The sequence below is a fragment of the Amphiura filiformis genome, chromosome 20 (assembly GCF_039555335.1).
Source record: "Amphiura filiformis chromosome 20, Afil_fr2py, whole genome shotgun sequence".
Lineage (NCBI taxonomy): Eukaryota > Metazoa > Echinodermata > Ophiuroidea > Amphilepidida > Amphiuridae > Amphiura > Amphiura filiformis.
The window spans coordinates 28,549,836-28,574,136 of NC_092647.1; the positions used below are offsets into that span (position 1 = coordinate 28,549,836).

At 34.7% G+C, this 24,301-nt stretch overlaps 1 long non-coding RNA gene across 1 annotated transcript; it reads left to right on the plus strand.

Annotated features, from left to right (window-relative positions):
* The first annotated feature begins 270 nt into the window (after positions 1-270).
* LOC140143112 (uncharacterized) lies at positions 271-23,882 on the plus strand. The gene is made up of 2 exons (XR_011857621.1): positions 271-821; positions 20,062-23,882. It is a non-coding gene; the product is annotated as an uncharacterized lncRNA (long non-coding RNA).
* Positions 23,883-24,301: the final 419 nt, after the last annotated feature.

The following is a 24,301-nucleotide window of genomic DNA, read 5'->3' on the forward strand; positions in this document are numbered from 1 at the left end:
GACAATTGACAGGTTAATTAGCATCAAAGGTCTCAGAAAAGTAAATATTCAGAATATGCACATTTGCACATTTTGGTTTGATATCAATGGACCGTATCAGTTCACCACTAGCAAAAGATTAATAAATAGGACTATTCCAAAATGTTGTCGGGCACGAAGGAGTTAACTTATAAACGCATCAGCATTAAAACACCGATGTTTTCAAACATTTACTCAGACGAGGCCCTCTCATTGTTTTCTCTTCAGAAAATTTACATGGCAAAGAGCATTTCATTGCAAAACACGTTTTTAATTTTGTGACAAAAAGGTGCTTCTGTGACATTTAGCACGCAAAATAGTGTCATCTTGAAGCTTTTTGGTGTGTACTTTAATAACTCTTATCAAATACTTTAACAACAAATGTACCAGGAACATCGTGACGTGAGTTTGCACTATAAAATCTCTTTAACATCGGAAGTGATGTTTGGCTAGGTTTCAAACACGCATACTATTAATTCTGAGGTAGAAACTGGCTCAAAAAGACACTGAAATATTGCCTCTCCGGGTTTTTTTTAAGAAGCGGCAAAGTTGCAAGCGCTTCTGACGGCATTTTCTCCGGCGCAAAGGGATTCGTTTAGTATCTCCTGTGAGAGCATCATTGCTAGAACTCTACACCAGGGAGGTACCTACGCAGTGATTACCGTAGTATTAGAGGAGATACCTGGACGCTTTGGCGGCCAGTTTACATATGACTACTGGGAATAATAGTTGACATTTTTTACATCAGGGCAAGAAGAAGCTTACTTTTTGTTTTCACTTTCTTTAATTTCGAAGGCGTAAAGGTAAGTGTTTAATTACTTTTTATTAATTAATACGTTCCGATTGATAAACTGATTCTAAGATTCATACCATTATGCTTATGTTACATCTTTTCTTTATCTAATCAATTACTCAAACTATCTGCAATGATACCAGTAATGAATGACTCTGAGCTACTGTGCTCACATGACAACATTCAAATTACAAATTTTCTTGAAGTTTCCTCACTCTACTAATTTGCACCCTTATTAGACATGTTTCATTTTAATTCTTGCGCAATAATAATACACGTTTTTACCAAAGTGTTGTGTTTATACAGGGTATCCCTGAAAGAACTGTATCGTTGTAAACTTAATTGTTTGAGTTTTTAACGCCACAACTAAACATTCGATATCAATCGATGATCTGTATTCAATTTTGATAATTGACTACACCGTTCTTGGAATATAAGAATTTTACGAAACTCCCTCATTTTTAAACCTTTCAATGGATTCAAATATCAATCGATGTCTGTGTTCGGAGTGCTAATCGTTGTACATCATCATCTTTTGGCATTGATAGAAATTTGACTCCATGGAACGGCATTAGAGAATGAACTTGGAGAAAACCTTCGTTGAGCAGCAAGACCTTCCCCTCTAAGCTTTTAATCCGATAAGCTGATTATCTAATTTTATTTTCATGAATTGGAAGACATTCTTTGATGTATTACTGAGCTCAATCATCTGAAATTACTGGAGCGTGAGTCACCCAGGCTTGTGGCTTAGCATAGTAATAACGGAGCGATCAATTGTCAAAATTGAAGTATGTGATAGCTGATATTTCTCAACCACATCCGTTATTTAGTTATGCTTGGTTTTTGCCTTAAAATACAAAAATACGCGTATGTCCCAATTTTGGACACAAGTAATGTATTATCGTTCTGTTAATTGTTGTTCTCTGGTTTTTTTTGGTGCCAGAATACTTTCCAGAATACCCCCGTGTCATTACTTGATAATACTATCGGTGGAATTTTATAACATTTTATAACATTTTGCGCCCTAAGTTCTAATTTCTAATTCTGTTACATACACGTAGGTTGAACGATATCATCATTGGGGCAAAATCCCCCACAAGCCCAACAGAATATGTTTAGGGTTAGGTTTAAGGATAAGGATGAGCGTTAGGTGAGATCCACCATTACCTATGAACGCAATTGCATCACACGGAAAGATTAGAGTACCCAGTCACCTAAACTAAAAGATTTATTAAGTCTGACCCAAAGCTAGTTTCTGCACTAATACACCGTACACCCAGAACGCTACTGACCACCCTATATTGTGATGCACATCCGTGCTGGTAGTCGATCGATACAATGTTGAAATCAATAAAATTCTGAGATTTTTGCTGAGATTCTGAGATTTTTGTTTTAAAATTATCGGTTAAATAAATATATAAATAAATAAATAAATTTTGAAACCACAAACCAAAACTGGGTGCTATGATGTACGAGATTGGGCTATGAGTATAAATTTTTAAAAAGTAGGCAATAGGAGTTTGTTTGATTTTGCAAATGCATGACTTTCTAGTGATTACCTTCAAGATGTGTCTATCTATAAGGTTGTTGTACTTGAAGAGTTTAGGCAGATATGAAATGTGCCGGATAGGTTTTTTTACATGGGTGAAATTTGCTGTAAATAACAAAATCGGGCGAATGACTCATTTTCAGTCCAGATTGACACCCAACACATCCAATATGGATGGAAACTTAGGAAAATGCTATAATAATATAATAATATATTAAACATACATTTTGTGTTGTCAACGATGAAAACCCGTTCACCAATAAATTTTTAAGACCTATAATATAATTATGACATTAAAGTTGCTTTTGCACAATAAGTATTTTAGTCCTAGGAATCAATACATTTAGAAAATGCAAGATTGGATTCAGTAGTCAGTCTTTTTGATGTGCTTGTAACTAACAGTAAACTACACTTTGCGAATAAATACATTTTAAATAAAATGCCATGTTTAAGGGATTACATGAGCCATATTATTTCAGTTATGGCCATTTAATTAAAAAAACTGCAGTGTACTAAATATTGGTAAATGGCAAAAACAAACAGGCAAAAAGACAGAAGTTTGGAGTTATGAATGAGAGAGTTGACAGGAAGTTGAAGGAGTTAGATTGTTATGGACATGATGGGTGTAAGCGGAAAATGTAGAAGGGCAAGTCAAGGTCATCCGAGGTGATTTGAGTATAGATTGTCCGATTGTCGATCACAATTCTGCGCCAAAATTGTTAAATGTCATTTGAGGACGACTAACTATAATATTGTTGGATTGTTCAAAGTCGTTTCAAGGTCATTTGATGTCAACTGATCGTTGATTGTCGGATAGTCATAAAACGTGGTGCATGTAATCACAATTAAGCATCAAAACCATCAAGGTCATATCAAGGTTAACGGTTACTGATAATAGATAGTTGGATTGTCATGAAACTTGGTTGATGCGATAACCCTTGAATATTCTAAAGTTCGTCTGAATATAGATTGTTGAATTGTCATGAAACTCGGTGGATGTGATTTCCATTGAGCCCTTTGTTACAATTAGTATGAATTAAATATTGTACTTTTTAGCACACATTTTTCAATTCAGCTTTTAACATGAAAATTCTTGCGTATCATCCTAGTATGTCTGTCATTAGTGATATTTACCAATAAATTTACGAGTAAATACCGATATTTCCCACCCAGTTATTTACTAGCATTACTAACATTCTAAGCACAAACAGTTTTTTCATAATTTTTTGCTTTGATTTCACTATTTATATTACTTCCGACTGCCCAAATGTCCAAAAAATGAAAATGATTACTTTTCATTTGGCTTAGAAAATAAATTTTAAAGTGAAAAGGTGTGGCTCAAAATGTTGCTCATATCATCACAAATTCGATCAGTTCCAGTGCCCAATTAAATGACTGAGTGAGCTTCGTATAACAATAGCCAGCGAGTGACCGGCATCCTGAGTGCGTACGTAATGCCAAAAATTTACCATGGTAGAGTAATAGAGGTTATCCGTTTTCTATAAGCTGCATATCCTACCAACGACTGCTATACCTTGTTTAGGACTTTCAAAAGAAGTACCTGCATGTGCAACCATGACTGTTTCAAAATAGCCCGCCAAGAGTCATGCACGGTATCTCCGAGGTCATGCATTGAATTGTTTTGAATAAGGAATACTACGGGAATCAGCGCCTTTTGTTAGAAGTCACACATGAGTAAAGTGGATAACCTCTATTATTTGGTCGATTCCGGTTTAGTGATTAGTGTTGGTTCTCATACGGAAGTTTTCTCGGATGAGTATTCGCCGTCGAAGTGATGATGTAACAGGATTAATTGCAATGTAATAGATGAATACAATATTTGAATACCGTAAAACCCCGTCTACAAACATATATGGTCAATTCCAGCGAAAGCGGGACAAAATTCTCTCTATGTTAACTTTCCACTTTAAAATGTCATTAATAAAGGAAATCACGTTATTGATGGAGCATATCATGTCACGTCCAATGTGCTCTCTTTGTGCATATAGGCCTTTACTAGCAAGTCATACCAGGGGACAAGTTATGATAGCTTAAATGAATTGGCGTTACCCACGAATTCAAAGATAAAGCACCATATATGTCATTGAATGTCCTTCAATCAAAATGAAATTATTACCGTTAGAAAGACGTTTGCATGATCTCTCATCATATGTAAAACGATTGAATTCCACCAAAGTTTGTGGACTCTAGAGGCCATTAAGTCAATTTGGCTAATAATTTTGTTACCCGCGTATCAAAAATAAAATGATCGTTCTGAAAAATGTTAAGTGAATATGCCATAAATGACTATATCATGAAACGAAGTTTCGTTCTATAATTCTGATGTCCAAGTGATTATTTTATGCAAAAACGTTTACCCATAAAATTCCATAAAATCAAATTTGACGTTACCCACGTATCAACTGTTACCCACGAGTCCAGCAAATATAATTGCCATAACTTAAATTAACATTTAATGACTTTGGACACTGGATTTAGTTTGACAAGCGCTTAAAATTGTAAATCGTAAAAATACGTTCACCGCTTTAAAAAAGAATCTACGACGGTTTAAACTTTTGTTACCCACGAATCCCGAATAGATGCTAACCTTGAAAAATAAGGAGATTGTTTATTTTAAGTTTAAATCAGCACATATTCAAGCCATGGGTATGCTATAATTTTGACAGTACTTACAGTTTATACACCTAAGAAACGCAAACCCCAAACGGTACTTTAGTACTTATAGCTTTACCCACGAATTCGGCGTTACCCACGAATCCAAGGATTTACTCGTAAATTATATGTTTCTTATGCATCTTAACATTTTGAAAACATGCGAAATAGGTTTCAAAACAGTCCTGTTTAATAGCGTCCTCTTGAAGGTATACTGAAGCTGCATCATGAAGTTTTGATTGATTATCCTAAATTAACATTTTTTGGGTAAATGCAATTGGTTAGAGAAAGGGGAATCATTGAAACACAATGAAGGAATAACCGCATGGTGGTTTCCAACCTTCTGTAATATTTTCTATTTTGCCGCTTACCAATACATACCTTCAAATATGTGTTACCCACGAACATTTTGGTTACCCACGAATCCCTACTTAAATTATAGTTAACAATGTATTGATAGTGTTTTAGTTCATAGGAACTGTCAAACACGAGTTAATAGAATATTGCTGCATGAAAATATGGAATGATTTTACTAAAATAATAATACAAAACTGTTTGCTCTGTCTATTTGAATTTGGCAACTTCATTATTCTCAAAATTTTTATACCCAAAATGCCATAATGATCCATTCTAAATATTCCATGTAGTCTGTATTTTGATTAAAATTCATTTTAGTGCCATTGCAGCCTGAATTATTGACATACGGAAAAGTATTTTTAATTTTTATTAAAAACAATTAATAGGAATTGCTATTTTCCAGACGCTGTTACCCACGAATCCATCCGAGATCCGCATCCTGCGACGAGATACAAAATCTAACTTTATATTTATATGAAGCATTTATTCTAATCTTTCGAAATAATACAGTAATGTTAAATGACAGCCACTTTGGAAAGAGTTCGAAGAATTGACACAATCTTAACTGTACACCTAGTTCTTTCTTAAAATTTGTAATAACCAAAATATTTCTTTGTAGATATATGTAATAAAATTCTACTTTACGTTCAAAGTCTTCACCGATTTCTAGTGTATATGAGTCACACATAAAATATTGAAAGATATTAAAGAAAGTGAAATTTTATGGCGTACAACAGGTGAAAAATGCTTGAATTCGTGGGTAACATGCATATGCGCATTTAACACTTTATTTGGTCTAGCAAGAAAAGTTATTTTTCAATCCGATGGAACTTCCACCTGATGATTCACTAGACATGATCGCCTCATTTGATAAGTCTAGAATTGAAAAGGAAAACATTTTCAAAATGGCCCCAGAGAGAATTTTGGCCCGCTTTGGCTGGAATTGACCATATAGTGTTTTTTATGAAAGCTAAATTAATTCGAAACAAGCGTAAATATGACAATACAATAGATTAATGTAGCTTTCATCAGAAGCACTCTATATGCTTGTAGACGGGGTTTTACGGTAGATCGCCCTGCACTGCAACGTTCACGCGGTACCTATACATTGAACCATATGTCAAAGAAATGCTAATCACTCGCACCTGTAAGATTAGTATCTTTGAAATGAGCGGTTTTTATTCAGTTTATGATAACAGACATACACAGGTGATGAGTGCAACCTTCTTGTAGTGAAGGGCGATCTATTCAAAAATTGTATTCATCTGTTGCTATGGTAGTTAAGTCGATTATTACATAATTTCGACGGCGAATTGAGAATAGCAATGATATTTTTGCTGAATGTGACTGAATATTTTGACAACTCATACGCAAGATAAAGCTTTAAAATAATCGCATCTGATAGCCATCTTAAGTAGAATGAAGTCGCGCTTTAGATATATAAAAGGTTTAACAGTGGCATAGCTGGGGTCATCATATGGGGGGGGGGGGGGATGATTCAGGGCGGGGCACAAGCCGTTTTTGGCAATTTTCCTATGGGATTTGTTAAATTTTGCAAGCGATGGGGGCACATGCCCCCGTGCCCCAATGCCGCTACGCCACTGGTTTTCAAGTGAAAATCGCCCTCTTTGGCAATTAGAAAATACCACTGTGACACGACGCTTACATCAACGTCAAGGGCGTAGTCTTAGCTCTCAAATACCGTTTGTTCTGTTCAATTTACTTGTTTTAATCTCGAGATATGTTTAGTTAACAACGAAAGGGTAAAATCACAATTGTGCCACTTTTACTAGGGAAGAGGGCTGTACATCAATGTAAATCAATGATAGTATCAAGTTTGACAAGAATGCCTTCGTGAAATCAAAAGAATGCATCAATTACACACCAATACAAAATTATTTTTACTGTTTTACCATGATACAGGTATAATGATCCTCTTCTTCCATTAAAACAGCTTAAAAGATAAATAAATATTTTACATTCTGCTGTAAAATTAAACACATGTGCATGTCAATGATTTTATCATGGTAAATACGGTTCTCTTTGTCACTCAAGACATGTTAAAAGACAAACAAATATTGCACACTTGTAGGTTAATGAGCGCGTATTACTTGTTGGAGATAAATTAGACAAAATAATGCATGCGCGCTGATGTTGATGCGTCTAATGTACGAGCCTTGAAGGGGGAGTGCATTAGACGTATCAACATCAGCTATCATGGATTTTGCATGTTCAACCCTCTTCCCTAGTAAAAGTGGCACAGTTGTGATTTTACCCTCTCGTTGTTAACTCAACATATCTCGAGATTAAAACAAGCAAATTGAACAGAACAAACGGCATTTGAGAGCTAAGACTACGCCCTTGACGTTGATGTAAGCATCATGTCACAACCGTATTTCCTAATTACCAAAGAGGACGATTTTCACTTGCAAAATGTGTTTTGAGACAGGCTGTATAGGATTAAAAGATCAGTCGTAGTATCTTATTGCGACTATTACTTCAAGTTGTTCCATCAATATTTGCTCTACACAATATTAATAAATCTTGTTTATAGAATCGCCAGACTGGGTCAGTCAAGGCAACTATTGGGGATAGTTTAGTTTACTTTTAGACATTACTGATTATTAACAAAACCGATGTGTTTTGAGAAGCCATAAAGTTTGCAAATCATTACAGCGTTATCAGTTGACATTACGTATTATTATCAGTGTGGATTTTGTCATGGAAAATTGAGCAATGATTAGAAGAAAGAATGAACAATCCATGCAAGATGAATGTTAAACTGTCGATATTATCTGGATAACAAAAGTACCTTTCACTCCCTGCACTTGACATTGTGATGACTATATATACTTTCAAAGAGTGAGATATTTTGATTATTATAATATTTGAGCACTTTATGAAAAGTAATTTACGAAGCAGGAACATATTTTAATAGTGGTATGTTAATAATGAGATTGCTTGGATTTAAAATATATTCTAGACAAGTGTCATTCTCTTTAGTACAAATGTATTGTTCCTTGTGAATTGTGACGATTGGTTTTCATTTCGTAACACTAGTGAATGTATTCTTGTGATTAGAATCAAATAAATGTATGAAATTCTGCAATCATCACGCAGATGAAGAATGAACAAAGAAATAAATACGGTGTTATATGACTGTGAATATATAAAGATAATGAACATGAACATTACTATGGAAGACGAAATTTCATGTTGCAAAATCACGATTTGTGTCAACATAACCTTTACTTTTCAGTAATTAACCTCCAATGCTCGAATTTTATGATTGTATGCCCTGTTAAGTACGTATATTATGCCTTAACACAGTACTAATTAATAAACTCTTAAAATAAATGCACTCTACTTTAAACCAAGCCTACTGAGCCATTATTTGTAACACAAACTGCGAATGGAGGGGTTATAGTTGCTTCAACAAATCGCTGCATTACTGTATGGTGTTGGAAACACACCATGGAACACGTGCACGTGATTTACACTGCTAGTGATGGTGTCACATGCACTTGTTGTAGTTTGGTAAGGTTTAATCTCATTACAATAACTTTGTTAGCAAATTTGTTATTCCTACTTATCAAGTATGACTAGGGAATTACTTTTCTAAAGATTTGCTTTATTAACAGATTTTCCTTGCCGACAAATATAACTTTTCCATTGTGCCACATTCAATTTTACTGTAATTGATGGCTAAGGTAATGTTTAACAACAAATTATTGTATCATTAAAAGGAGCGCAAATGATGGATCTAAGATTAACTTAAAGGCCCATTCAGTGATTTGCTCATCCGGACAATCGTAAAAATCATAATAATTTATATTTTGATACCTTTACCATTGTCATAGATGTGCTAACATAGCCTGCTGGTCAGCCGAAGGTCATGTATTTAAGACAAAATAAGGCAATTTACATGAATCTGGATATACTGACAGTATAATAGCTACATGTATTTGAATGGGGCTTCAACTTCATCAATGCTGTTGTTTCCTTCGTTTTATGCCAAATTTGTCATTTCAAAAATACCAAAGGATAATTTGAATGACTTATCCTTCACTTTTAAGCAATTTGTTAATAATTTTTTTTTACACTTGCGCTGGGTCTTAAAAAGTAATACGGGTATAAAAACGAGCGTTTTATTATAACGGATGATAAAGGTTAATACATGTAGTTGCCCCCTTCCCGCTTGTTCATTGAACGTTGACAAATATATTTTTGAAATTAAAGCAAGAATATACAATAGCTCACGTAATATTTAAGTGTTTGTTGCTTCACAGAATGATCTGATTTGTATAAACGGCCAAGAATTCATTTTGGATTCTGTATTTATATTGACACCAATATGCAAAAATCAAACCAAGCATATCGTTCATTATATAGACGAATCCAATTTCACGCATTCTTACACCCCAATGACAGCCATAGATGGGTCCTCCCTTTGGTCTATCCCACCTAAAATGTGAAATGATGTGGCCTTGGCGGGGATATTAAACTGCATTCCATCACCCGTGTTACACATAGACAAAAGAATGATGAAAGTTTACAACACAATACAACTCAACATCGATTTTTAAGCGGATTTAATCCACCCAATTGGGCAGTAACCACACCAGTTAGGTGCAGACGGGACCCAGTAATGGCCGACTGAATTCTGACCATGACTTAGCTCATTGGATTCGTCTATACCAAAAGAAATAGTTTGAAAACGTAATGGTAAATTATTGGGAGGAAAGATTGAATACTGAGTGCTTTAAAAAATTTTCATCTAGTATTGTTGTGTGAGGATCAGGCATTATTTCTCACTAAGTCACCTGACACGATGAGATACGTGCTGAATTTCTTTTAAATGTCATTATTGTCTACAACAGGAAAATATGTGTGCATCTCAATATATTCAAACTGCGTAGTCTCTCATTTATTTGGGTATGTTGAAATTCAAATTTAACTTTAATATAGTTATCCAGATAGCCAGATAGACGAACCGACTTACTTTAATCTAAGACGGGTTAACACCAACTTTACCTATGGCGGAAACCTTCCAGCAATGCCATGAATACTTCTTGCTGTCGCCTGTTTTACCGATCGTTTCTAATCTGTATTGATATATGTGAATGCTGCAGCCTGTAAATGGTATCGTTACGTAGATGATACATGGATTATAATCAAATTGAACGAACTTGAAGGTTTTCAGTCAAATTGACGCGTTTATCAAGTCCACGCAAGAAGGCCCGCTAAATATCAAATTTACCTTTATTGACTGTTTCGTGTCCTTTGAGAAATATTACTTACTTACAGGGTCTGTTTATCGAAAAACATACACACACGGACCAGAACGGACCTGCTCATTCAGAAACAACTTGACGTTGTGAATACCTTGTTCGAGCTGAGTCTATCATTGTCAACTTTTCAGATACGATCACTGAACAACAGCTTCTGCATAGAATTCTGCCAAACACTACAAAAATAAGGCTCTCAACAAAGAAAATCAAGGTCAAATCTATTGCCAAGAGTTCTAACCAGACTGACAAAAGCACGGTACAATGTTTCAATTCCGAATAATGACGATCTTAAAAATTAAAAAAGGGGAAAGAAGAATTACGCATCGCACACTAGCGCATTTAAACATGAATTTACAAATGGAAACATAACATGCATAGGCAGATATACCAGAGTAAAAACTCCGGACATACTTGCCTGTGCGGGGACTTGAACCCCGACCTCTGGCTTGTCGGGCGAGCGCTCTACCGCTGAGCTACACAGACTGTCCCTGATAAACAGGACTCAGGTCTGGTACCAGTGTACGAGATCAATTAATGATGCCTACCCGCCAGCCTAATTTGTGTATAAAGAGTTATGTGCTTTAAATCTATCCAAAAGTACTGGGCTGGATGGAATCTCAGCTAGATTCCTCAAGAATGGTGCTAAAGTTCGTAAAGATCACCTTGCTCATATTGTCAATTTGTCTTTTAGTTCTGGATCTGTTCCAAATGACTTTAAAACTGCCCGTGTTAAGCCTCTGTTTAAAAAGAAAGATCGTTCTGAAGTTGGTAATTATAGGCCAGTAAGTATTCTTAGTGTTGCTTCCAAGCTGCCTGAGAGGGCCGTCTATGTCCAGCTTGAGAACTATTTGAGAAAGAAAAATATTCTTTATGGTTTTCAGTCTGGATTCTTCTCAACAGAGACCTGCTTAACTCATCTTACTGACTATGTTCATAACCAAACTTCAAGGGGCAATTTTACTGGTATGGTTTTAATTGATCTTCAAAAAGCATTCGACACTGTGAACCATGTCATTCTACTTAACAAACTTGAGGCCATGGGTGTTTCTTCAGTGGGTTGGTTTATATCTTATTTGAGTGGTAGGAGTCAAATTGTTAATGCCAATCAGGTTGATTCCGGTCCACTGGAAATTTCATGCAGAGTTCCGCAAGGCAGTATACTTGGCCCTCTTTTATTTCTCTGTTACGTGAATGACATGGCGATCAGTGTCAATTGCAAACTTCTTTTACATGCCGATGACAGTGCCTTGCTGGTTTCACATAAAGATCCAAAAATTGTTGCTGATAAGTCAAGAATTGGAGTCTTGCCGACAATGGCTGATTGATAACAAACTTTCCCTTCATCTCGGTAAGACTGAGTGCACTCTGTTTGGTACTAAAAGGAAGCTCAATACTATTGATAACTTCTCTGTCAAATGCAATGCTGAGACTATTGATAACTCTACGTCTGTCAAGTATTTGGGTGTCACTCTTGATAACACATTGTCTGGTGATTCTATTACTGCAAACGTCATTCAGAAGACCAGCGGTAGACTCAAATTTTTATTTAGACAGGCTGGCTTCCTTAATATGAAAACCCGCAAGATACTGTCACCGGCCTTAATTTTATGTCATTTTGATTACGCTTGTTCTTCGTGGTATTCATCAATTTCTCAACATTACAAAAATAAACTTCAAGTCATGCAAAATAAGACTGTCAGATATATTTTGGGTTTGGGGCCCCGTTCCCACATTGGTCAAAACGAGTTGAATAAGATTGGGATGCTTTCAGTCAATGATAGGGTTATTCAGCTTAAACTAAATCATGCTTTTAAGATATTTCATAATCTTGCCCCTGAATATTTAAAATTGTATTTTACTCGTATATCTGCAGTTCATAGGCACAGTACCAGGGGTAGCCCATACAACTTTGTTGTTCCTCTTTGTAAAGGTCAAGCTAGTCACACATTCTATAACACCACTATTCATCATTGGAATGCTTTGCCAAAGGGAATCAAGCAAGTTAATAAAATCAATACTTTCAAAATATTACTTGTAGTCAAAAAACACATTTCTGATCAAGCTAATTAATTTGAGCTGGTCTCACTTCATGTGCAATATTTTGTGTTGGTGTTTCATATTTTTTTGTCTTCAGTGTTCTTTGCATTCCCCCTCCCCTCACATGTTTGAGGACCCCAATGGAAATAAGCTTTTCTTTTGAAAAGGTTTTTGGGCTATCCTGTTTTATAATGTTTTTATAATGTTTTATCATCTTAATGTGTTGTTTTTAAAATATGTACATCGTATATTATTGTTAATTGTCTATTTATATGTAAACATTGTAATTTCTGAGTACCGAATAAAATAAAATAAAATAAAATAAAATCTAATATAAACATACAAACAGAGGAAGAGGCTTACGCATCAACTGGAACATGGAAACATTCAAACATTACAAACTAGCGCACGAGATCAAATTAATGATGCTTAATCGTTATTCTGAATATATCAATATACAGGGGAAAGAAGAATTACGCATCGCGATGCGTAATTCTTCTTTCCCCTGCATATTGGGCCCCCTTGAGCAATAAAAGAAATATGAGGTCAAATGTTATACAGGGGTCAAAACTCAAAATTGCTCCGATATGGTTAAAACCTTTTCCAAAATTTTCCAAAATATTCCTCCGGTCACAAGGATTCAGAAAATAATATATAGTTTGACCTACCTACGACCAATCAGTCTGGAGTTATTAGCGAAAAGGTCAAAGGTTGAAGTTTGGCTCAACATGTGTCAAACACAGAAACTGTATCCGATTTTGATAAAAGTGGTCTCAAAATGTTTTTCTTGTTTATATAATAATTCAGACAAAGAATAGTTTATACTATGTGCGATATTACATTACCTAGGTAACACGGGAAAATACATCAACATCATTTGGACTCAATGGGCAGTAACTCTTTTTGCTGTGTTACCATGGTAACGAAACATCGTATGTAGTGCAAATTATTTCGTTTCTGAATTATTATAACAACATTTTGAGACCATTTTGAGCAAAATTGGAAAACGTTTCTGTGTTTGACCCCCATGGAGCTCAAATTTCGACATTTGACATTTTTGCCAATAACTCCTGACTGATTGGTCTTAGGTATATTTTCTAAATCCTTGTGACCTGAGGAATATTTTGGAATATGTTTTAACTAAATAGGAACAATTTTTAGTTTTGACCCCTGTATCCGTTATTTTCTTATTATATACACCTAATATATCAATATTAAAGCAAAAAATGTTAGTCATACCTAACTTAACACTCACAAGCAAGTTCTATCCGACTAATACATATTCACAACGCTCACATAGGGTTCATGATCATGCATAATTCATAGACATCGATTTGTCTGTGTTCTCACGTAAATTCTTTCACTATTATCACAAAATAACCAAGTCAAGTCCTATCAGATGCCTGTCATTCTAAAGTCGCACAAAAAGTAACGCAAATTAGCTTCAGAACTAATAATTATTTTCACAATATTTTTACATGAAAAGAAGGTTGATGTATTTACATATACATTTCTGGTTCCGAACCCTCGATATTTCCTCCACAATGTCTTTTGTTTTCTATTGCATTTTGTCATGATTAATGGAGTTTATCTAATAGTGCCCTGGTGACTTTATGCTCATTTTGTGGGAGCAGGTGATTGTGAGTTGAGGCTTTAATAACTACCATAGCAATACAATTTTTGAATAGATTGCCCTGCACTACAAGCAGATTGCACTAATCACCTGTGTATGTCAGCAAACATAGATTGAATACAATAGCCTACCGCTCTTTTTCAAGATACTAACAGGGAACTTAGATCTCCGGGAATTGCGACTGAAAAAGGTCACGATTCACACAAGTCGGACCTCATCTCTACGATCTAAATTGACCTAGGTCAGTTTATTTCCCGGCATGCTTAGTAGGCACATCGGTCTTACCATAGACCCTAGAAGATATTTAATTAATATTTGCTCCACAATTTATGATACATGTATGATAAAATATTAAAACATCGTATAAGAACTATTCTATAGTAAATCAGTTATACCAAGTACCTGATGAGGCATTAAATATGCAGGATATTAATCATCTTCCTAATAGGCAGACTATAGTACATGTCATAGACGTGACTTTTTACTTCCGCAAATGGCCGTTGGTCGGACCTCATCTCTTCTCAAATTGTGACCTAGGTCTCGACATTTAATCCTATGCAGTCTCATCCCCCTGATACTAATACATGTATTACAGGTGCGAGTGATCAGCCTTTCTTTGTCATCTATGGTTCAATGCATCGTTACCGCGTGAACGTTGTAGTGAAGGGCGATATGGTCAAAATTGTATTCATCTATTGCTATGGTAGTTAATCCGATTAACTACGTCACTTCTACGGCGTGCAATTCTACGGTGTACACCCAGTGGGTTCGGTCATCCGCATATTCGCCAGCGAAGTGTTAAGTGTAATCCAATTATCACTATGTCAACTGGATCACGCATTTGAGTTCTGCACCACGATCGAAATGATCGCAACACAAAGTCTATGACATATACAGTCTAAACGCAGGACAACCGATTCTTTTGTTCTGCTTAGTCGCGCTAAAAGTCGATCGATACATGTTAAAATCAGCACAATTCCGAGATACACCTTTTTGCTATGAAATTTATTTTCTCGGTCAAATATAAAGCAAATTTTTTTTTCTTCAGTAATGTCAAATAAAAACATAGTGCTTCGATGAACATTTTTTTTAAAAATCCTGGTGTTAAAATTAAGCATCAAATTGTGTCTTTTAGTGTGATATTTTTGATTTGTATAGGCCTTTAGTTCGCCCGTGAGCTTTTTACAGAATTCATTTTTTAGCGTCTCAAACTATTATAGTTTGCTAAAGAAAGATATTTTTTATTTCTGTAATGCACATCGTGTGGGTCTATATATTATAGTTTTGTCAGAATTTCCGTTTTATTTTACCCTTTTTCCTTCATGCTCCGAAAATGTCAAAATCAGTACTTTATCTCGAGAGCAACCAGCAGAAATAATCAATATTTCAATTGTTGTCGTCAACCAGGTCCCTTTTCCATTGAAAACCAGGATTGCCTGACCAGCGATTTGGTAGCCCAAATCCCCAATTCTGGTAAATGAGGTGAATTTTGGAAATTTGCTCCCGTGATAGCCTGCAATTTCAATTTATAGGGGCTATGGATTCCATGATTATGAAAACCATTTTGTCTGTTTGTTTGTTTGTTTGTTTATTTACCTAGGATGAGGTCCATGGGAAAATCCACTGTCCAAACCTAGAAAAATTCGCGTGTTATTAGAGGGGATTTTAATTTTCTGTCCCTCCTATCTCCAGGTGAATTTTGAATGCCCCCCCCCATCGCGGGTTGGCATTTTCATTACACCCTTCAGACTTGCGTTCGGGTTTGTGTAGGCCTATTTGTCATAATTTAGCGCTATAGGACCTACTTTATAAATGTATAGCTATAGCCGTGCTATATAAATATTATAAGGTACCGGTATGTAATATTATGTAGGCCTATGGGTGTGGGGTGTGTACTCAACACATTATAACCATGACTTACAATGCAAGGCTCATTGTTGCCATAAATGATTTTTCCTTTAGGTCATTATAATAGGTTGTTATAAACTTCCATGTTTAACCTTGTATTGTTTTGGCTGCTTCATTATGACTTTCGGTGGGTTTAAGCAATTTCAAACAAACACAAACAAAAGGCACTATACCCAGTCACCTTCATGACAATTGAAACACCAGGTAATTTCTTTGCTATATTGAAGTTCTGGCAACACTCTATCCAGGCCGGGCACCCAGAGATATCGATCCACAATGCTAGTATTAGCCGAAGATTTCACGCGTGGATTTGAAAATATTTCAGCTGGTAGTCAAAAATTATGGAATCAAAACGGAAATTCTGACAAAACTATGATATATCGCTCACGGTGATGTGCGTTAGAAAGTTGGGAAAAATCCTTCTTTAGCGAACTATATTACTTTGAAAAGCTAAATGGTTGATCCAAAAAAAGGCTCGCGGGCAGAGTTGAAGCCTATCAAAATCGAAAATCTTACACTAAATGACTGAATTTCACGACTAAGTTTAACACTAAGATTTGAAAAAAAATACAGTATCAAGCATTACAGTTTTTCCTGACATTTACTGAAAAAATGAAAATTATTGCTTTTCATTTGGCCGAGAAAAAAAATTTTACACTGAAAAGGTGTAACTCAAAATTTTGTTCATTTGAATACCAAATTCGATCGTTTGTATTGCCTTATTAAATGACTGAGTGAGCCTTGCAGAACAATAACAATCGGTTGTCCAGCGTCCTAACTGTATATTCCAATTCCAAACGCGCTGATCCAGTTGACCACTTTGCTGGTGAATTGCTATAATTAAATATGGAAGTCCTGCATGTTCTTATCGATTGACTTCACATAAAAGATTCGAACTAGCGTCCTTATTATAAATGACGAACAATTTGAGGCCATTTTATTGCTGTACTTCAGATTAGCGAATCAATTGAGCCTAAGGTGATACAAGCAACAGAATGTGCAAACTATGCAAGTGGGTCATTTATTAGGAAAAATACGTTAGCCAACGTTAGCCATTTGTGCAATCCCATAATTTCAACGTGAAAGTTAATACAGGGGTCAAATTTCAAAGATGCTCAAAATGTTTAAAACCAATTCCAAAATATATCAGTGGTCATCAGGATTAAGTAAATATATAGTTTGACCTATCTACGACTTATCGCTCCGATGTTATGAGCAAAAAAGTCGAAGATTTATTTGGCAATAATTTTTATTGTGCTATAGGATTTCCTAAATTTTCAAATCCACGGGGAGGGGGAGCACGTGCTCCCGTGCCCTTTATAAATATACGCCACTTATGGCATATGTATTAACAGAATTGACAGAAGTTTTCTGCTTTTTATTTTCAATGACCATTTTTCTTCATATTCGCCTCATATATTACGTCATCATATTAAAAAAAAACATTAGCTAAGTTAAGAAAAATCTTTTATGACTTGATATCAGGTATTGAAATAAGAATAAAACTAACATAATATGTTTTCTTAGTCATTTGTGAACAGGATATTAAAAAAGTTTTAAGATTTAAGATTCAAACAATGTCCAAGCAATAATGATAAACCACAACTACAGCGGATATCTGAACATATTATTTCAACATTGCGGTATTTCAGAAAGCAAACATTACTCTAGAAATATATTTTCTCTGTGAATTTAAACCTGCGTGAGTTTTATACAAACTTACTTTTGAGAACAGCAAACGATACAAATAAATTGGTTCGGAGGGAAAACAAGATTATTTGCACGGGGAAAATCCAGATTATACGTCATCATGGTCATTGCTTAAAATTAATTTGAAATAGTTTGACAAACATTTCACACGGCCATGACAGTTCGGCAATTAATTTCCTAAAGTTAACCGTGAACCGTGAACCGTGAACCGAGAACTTGATTTAAGATTTAATTCAACATTGGACAATGATAACATCCATTGTCGCTGATATATAGAACTGTAGAAATTCTTATTATTTTCACTTTCATAATTGACTAAAATGTGAGACTTTTACTTTGTTCTTTTTGAATCTTCACATATTCAATACAGTAGTCAATGAGCTGTACAGTATCAAATAGGTTTTTTTTTTAGTGTTATAGGCATGGATGGATATCGTTTATGACACTTGGAGCTGGATTAATAATTAGGTGTAATTTTGCAATTGTTATAATTTCAGACCCGTGGACCAATTTTCATATTTCTGTTTCGATGTGTGGTTAAAATACTCAAAAACTCCAACGGTTCGATTCTATTAGAAACATCATGTGTAAGCTGATGAAACCAATTTGCCTGTTTTTATTTATGTATATATTTGTATAATGCATTTATTTAATACTTATTTACTCATCACTTGTTTATACCTTAAAGATTTGCCTATGGTACTCTTGGGCTCCTCTCCCTAGGGGTAAATTTCATGTGCAAATAGAAAGCTTCCTCCTCTAAAATCCGAACAAGATTTAAGGCTCCATGTCCATATTTGCTGGTGGGAATTTTACTGTAGGGCACTTTTAAGTTGTGCCTATAATTCCATAATGTCAAGGGAGCCCGTAGGCGAACTTTTACGGTATACACTTTAATATATTTTGTCAAATTGAGAGCGCTATTTACTTTCATAAAAATATCTTTTATAATCATTCGAAGTCATTCATTTGTTTCAGGAAATAGTCATTAATAATTAAAGCCATAATGTACAATATTTGATAAAATATGATTTAAAATTCTTACTTTTTTCGAACCTAATGGCATATTTGTAATGTTTACACATATCATAGCTTATATCTATTGTAATCAGCCAGATTTATTGTGTTTGTCGGGTCACCAGAACAATTTTGACATAATGTCGTATCCAGATACTAATTCCCCATAAAACTGCATGTTAAACGGCAAAAAAGGGGTTCCGTTAATTTGGTTATTTCAGCTTAAAATAGACAAAAACATTTTCTGACAGTTATTACTAATGTTATTTTTTCATTTTGAGTAAATAATAACAAAACTAAAATCTGATGGAAATTGTTGCTTTATGCCCTTAATACATGTTCCGAATTTTATTTCTTCGTTTTTTCATTTATTAGTATATATCAGTCGTTGCAAATGTAAACACAGCTTAACATAAGAAGTAGCGCCCTCAATGTATTCATATGGTTATAATCTAATGTTTATGGACCAAACAACTGTGTTGAAATGCTTTTTGAAAAGAAATCTACATATAACCAGATTGCAGACATATTACAGGACGGGAGTATTACCAAATCGCTTTTGACGCATGCTGGAAGGCGTTCTGTTCCTTCAACCTTCTTCAATAAAATACCAGTATTACAAGTCATTGGGCTCATTATTGTGACAACGCCTGCTTTCAAGAAACGCTTTGGGACTCCTAAGTTAAGATATGATTAGGAAAGCAACGCGTTGTCGAAAGCGCTATTCTTACTGGCGCGCAACGCGTTTGGTACGATACCATTGAGCCCAATGGCTTGAGATGCACGAACAGCAGCAATTGTTCCAAATTGATCGTTTCGGAAATCCCCGCAATCCTTTGCAGAAACTGACAACTACGTCATCACCAGTGTGCATACTTTAAATTCGCGTAAATTCATAGGAGACTAGTCTCGCGCGCGTGCGCGTATTGATGAAAGTAGTCTAACTTGGTATTTTGCATCCGGCAATTATCATAATGGTCTATTGTTACTGTTGCTTAAACATGAAACATTTTTTAACGTTTCATAAATCTATATACTTGAAAAACTTTTTCCTTTTTTTTATATCTTATCACAGTTGGGGAGTGAACGAGGCTGAAAATGATCCGAGAAAGAAGAATACAAATCTGTACATCAACCGTGTGTTACTCGTCAATCTTCTGTTTTCTACTTCTGTTGAACTTGACACATGCTGGGCCTGATTGTTCTCTATCACAAGCGCCGACTTTCTTAGACATTGTACGCAAGCACGTTGATATTGATGTAGTGGCGGTGCTAGCGGATGAGTACCTTCAATGGCCGAATGAAATTACATCAGGAACATCCGACTGGGAGCTTAAGAAAGTCCTCAAAGCACTCGGGAAACAACGGATACCAGATATTCAGAAAATTATCAGTGGGATAAATGAGGAGTATATAGAGACGGTTGAATCGTGGACGAGGGTCTGTCAAACACAAACAGTAGGACGAAGAAAAAGAGATATTTTGAAGTTTTTGTAAAACAACATTTTCAGTTAATAGTTTTGGTAAATGTAAGATTTGAAATACTGTTGCAAATAAAAACAAAATAGCTTGAAAGATTCATTTTAAAACACTGATTGCAAGTATTATGTGACTTGTTATAATTCCCGTAGAATAAAATGGTAATATGCTTGCAAATGTAAATACTTCTTAGTTGAATTGGTTGTTGTAACAATGTAAATTAATTATATTTAAATCTTTGTTCTTGTTGTTTGTTAAATTGGTTCTGTTTGATAATGTGGAATACTTTTTTGCTGATGAAATTTTGAATTTGAGAGATTTAATATCGCTAGATTAAACAAGGTCGGCGGCGCGTTGTCTTGTTATGTAATTCCTGCACACATTTCAATTTATTCTTGTTATTGTAATCAATTCAAAAAATATATGAACAAATAGAGTTCATTTGCATTAGATATTGTTACATTGGTCTAGTAATCATTTAATAATAATGACTTTACTCATAAATATTATGTTAGATTAAAATAAGGATGCGAAGGTTAACTGAGTTGATTTCAATCAGGATTTTACATGTAAAGCTGAATTTATACTCAATCGCTTTTGCAGAAAAGCGACTTTTACGCATGCTCAATGTTTACTTACATTTCCAGAGCGTCAAGCCGATCAATCGATTCAAATCGCTGAGGCAAAAACGACGTCGCTTTTGCAAGTTGAAGAAATCTCAACTTCCCAGCGATATCGCTTGACACGTGAATGCGTCAACCAATCATATACATCCAACTGGATCTATTATTTTGCTAATTAATTTACCTTTCTCGATTTTTAACTTTTGATGATGAATTAATTCAAAGCAATAGTTATTGACAGCAATTGATGTTTTAAAAATGTATTTTGTGGCATTTAGAATATTTTAATTGTCGTCTGCAATCGCTATCGCCGTGATAAGTATAAATGCAAAAGCGACGATTCGGCGATTGCAAATCGCTTTTTAAAAAGCGATTAATCGCATCGCTCGGCGATCGAGTATAAATTCAGCTTAAGTATTGAGATACGAGTAGGTGTAATTGTGTGTGTAAGTTAAAAATGTAATTCCAACAGCAGACAGTTGAGAGTGCGTCTTTGAAATTCCGTTATAAGACAAAATTAACACAATGTGCTTTATTCCCCTGGTGTGTAGTGTGTATTTGCTGTATAAAGTCTGGCATTTGCAAAGTTAAATTGTTATGATATTATTGCGTTTTTAAGTATATTTGCAAGCCTCGTGTTACATGACCTTCATTTGAGAGATGAGCTCAAGGACACAATGTGTTTCTGTGTTAGCTAGTTGTTTTGCCCAATTCTGTAATGTTGTTTTAATACATAGCAAGAAATCTGTCAAAATCTTTACAAATATTAAAGGAAATAATACGAACTACATGTTAAGTCTACGGATGTGTGTACAATGAATGTATTTTTATGCCATTATGAGTGCTGAATTGACATTCTACAATGTTCTAACGATTTACTCCATTTATATTTACTCTTACCATGGTGACATTTTGAAAGTGACGTAATGCAGAGTCAAAAGTTCTCTCCAGCCAGACTAGATACAAAATAACCTATTGTTAAAGCCTGTAAAAGTTCCTCATTATATTCTATCACCCAAACTGGGTCACATGACCATGGGTCAGGTGACCAAAGGACTGTAATTATATTAACTATAAGACCAATATCAGAATAAATAATGGTTGATACCTTTATTTTTATGTTTAATATTGTGTAATAATATCAGCACTATGAGATTTCTGTGGTTAAATCTTTAACTAAATTTTAAGTTGCCGTTAAACATGTAATATTATAATACTTATCATTGACTCATTTCAAATATTGAGTTTTAGTTTTGGTTTTGGTTTTGGTCACGTGGTTTTCTATTATCCTGCCTAACCTCTTGACTCACAAGATATTGATATCTTTGTTTTTACCTTTTGTTAAAAACTTAAAATTTGTATCAAGGAGATTCGCTTTTCATTTCAGTTTTTTATATAATAATGTGAAGAAGAAACCATTTAGTTTAATGTTACCTGATCTAAGTATACAAAAGAAATGTTTAAATTTCGCAGTGCAATATTCACAAGGAGAGAACGTGGTTTTAGCTGTCAACAAATATAGACCATCGAAATATTTGCATTCGACTAAAGGGGCGACTCAGGTGTTATAAACAAAATCGATTTCTGAACAAAAGAGGAACCAAAACTTGTGATTTGAAATGAGGGAATGTCTAGAATTCTTTTTATGAAATAATTCTAACCCTAATAAAGTAATATCCCTATCACTAACCCCATCACATACCTAATAACGCCAACAGACGTATAAGTTCGCATGCTTGACAACACTGCGCATGCTAGGCATGTCACTGAGCCTATTCAGTATGTTTGAATACGTACCTGTTAACTTTGCATGGAGATGTTAAAAGAGCTGGTGTAGATGATCCAAAGTTCTTCAATATTTAACAAAAAAGCTCAAAAAAAAAATCCAAAAGGCATAGCTTGGAATGTCATGCAATAATGCACTCGTGGATACTTCTTGATGAATTGATCGAAGAGTTAGTTACCCTTTCATCATTAAGTACCCACGAGTGCGTTAGCAAGACATTCCACGCCATATTATTGAATTATTTGTATTCCTGAAGATTGTTCCAACACTCTAAAAAAACAAAACAATAAAAATTATTCATTGTTGAGTTAAAAGGGAACAGAGCAAAAAGCAACAACATGAGTCAAATGGATCTCAATATTGATTAAATCAACTAAATTTCAGCTGAAATTTGAGTACCATTTAAACAACATTGAGTTCTATTCACTAATTCTGTTCCCTTTTTACTCAACATTGAGTAGTTTTGTATTTGCAGTATATGAGTATCATTTCCTAACACATGATGGCGTTGTTGCATCCAAAGCAGTCGTTTCAAAATGTATTTGCATGGTCAAATTATGAAACAACGCCGCAAAATTGCTCACCATTATGTAAAACAAGAACATACATTCTTACGTTTCTTTAATAACGCAGAATTAGCACATTAGTCATACTAAATAATAGTACTTAATCTATATTGTAAATTTGCAATAATGAAGTATGATTACATTTTCTTTTTGGCTATATAAATAAAGATGTTGTTAATAAAGTGATACGAGTAAGTAGCGTTTTTATGATAAATAATGAACAAATAAACTCCATTATGGAATTAAACTTCGTTAATCTTCTACAAAGGTATCCCGCAGAGGTATTTTAGATTGTTGTCAGGTGGTAATATTACTTTATTGTAGATCTACACTGTGTACTGTACATCCATAACTGAAGCGTGTATTAGACATTAATTTATCACAGAAATATGAAAATGCAGTCGTTTGTGCAATTTAGAAATAAAATTATTTTTGAAATTTATATGAACGTGTTGTTTCATTTCTCTATTTGTGGAATTCTTTCATGATTTGCTAGTGTCTTACAGACAATTGGCGGTTCGTATGTAAATTTGAGGGGCGGTCAGTAAGAATGAAAGTTGTCTTGTGACCCTATTATATGGATTATTTTCAAGGCATTTCTCTATGATCACATAAACATTATTCCTTTGTCTTTCAAACAACACATGTAAAAATGATATCACACACTTGATTACGTCACAGCATTAGCATACAAACAAACGACTCGATTTATTAAGGGCAGTAAGATGTTGTAACGAGGTATTGTTGTATTTTTTACATTTTTGATTAATAGTAGAACACAAACATCCAGCTCATAAAAACACCTACCCAGCAAACACAAAACGTTTTCGACATCATTCGCAAAAGGTTATAAAAGGTTGT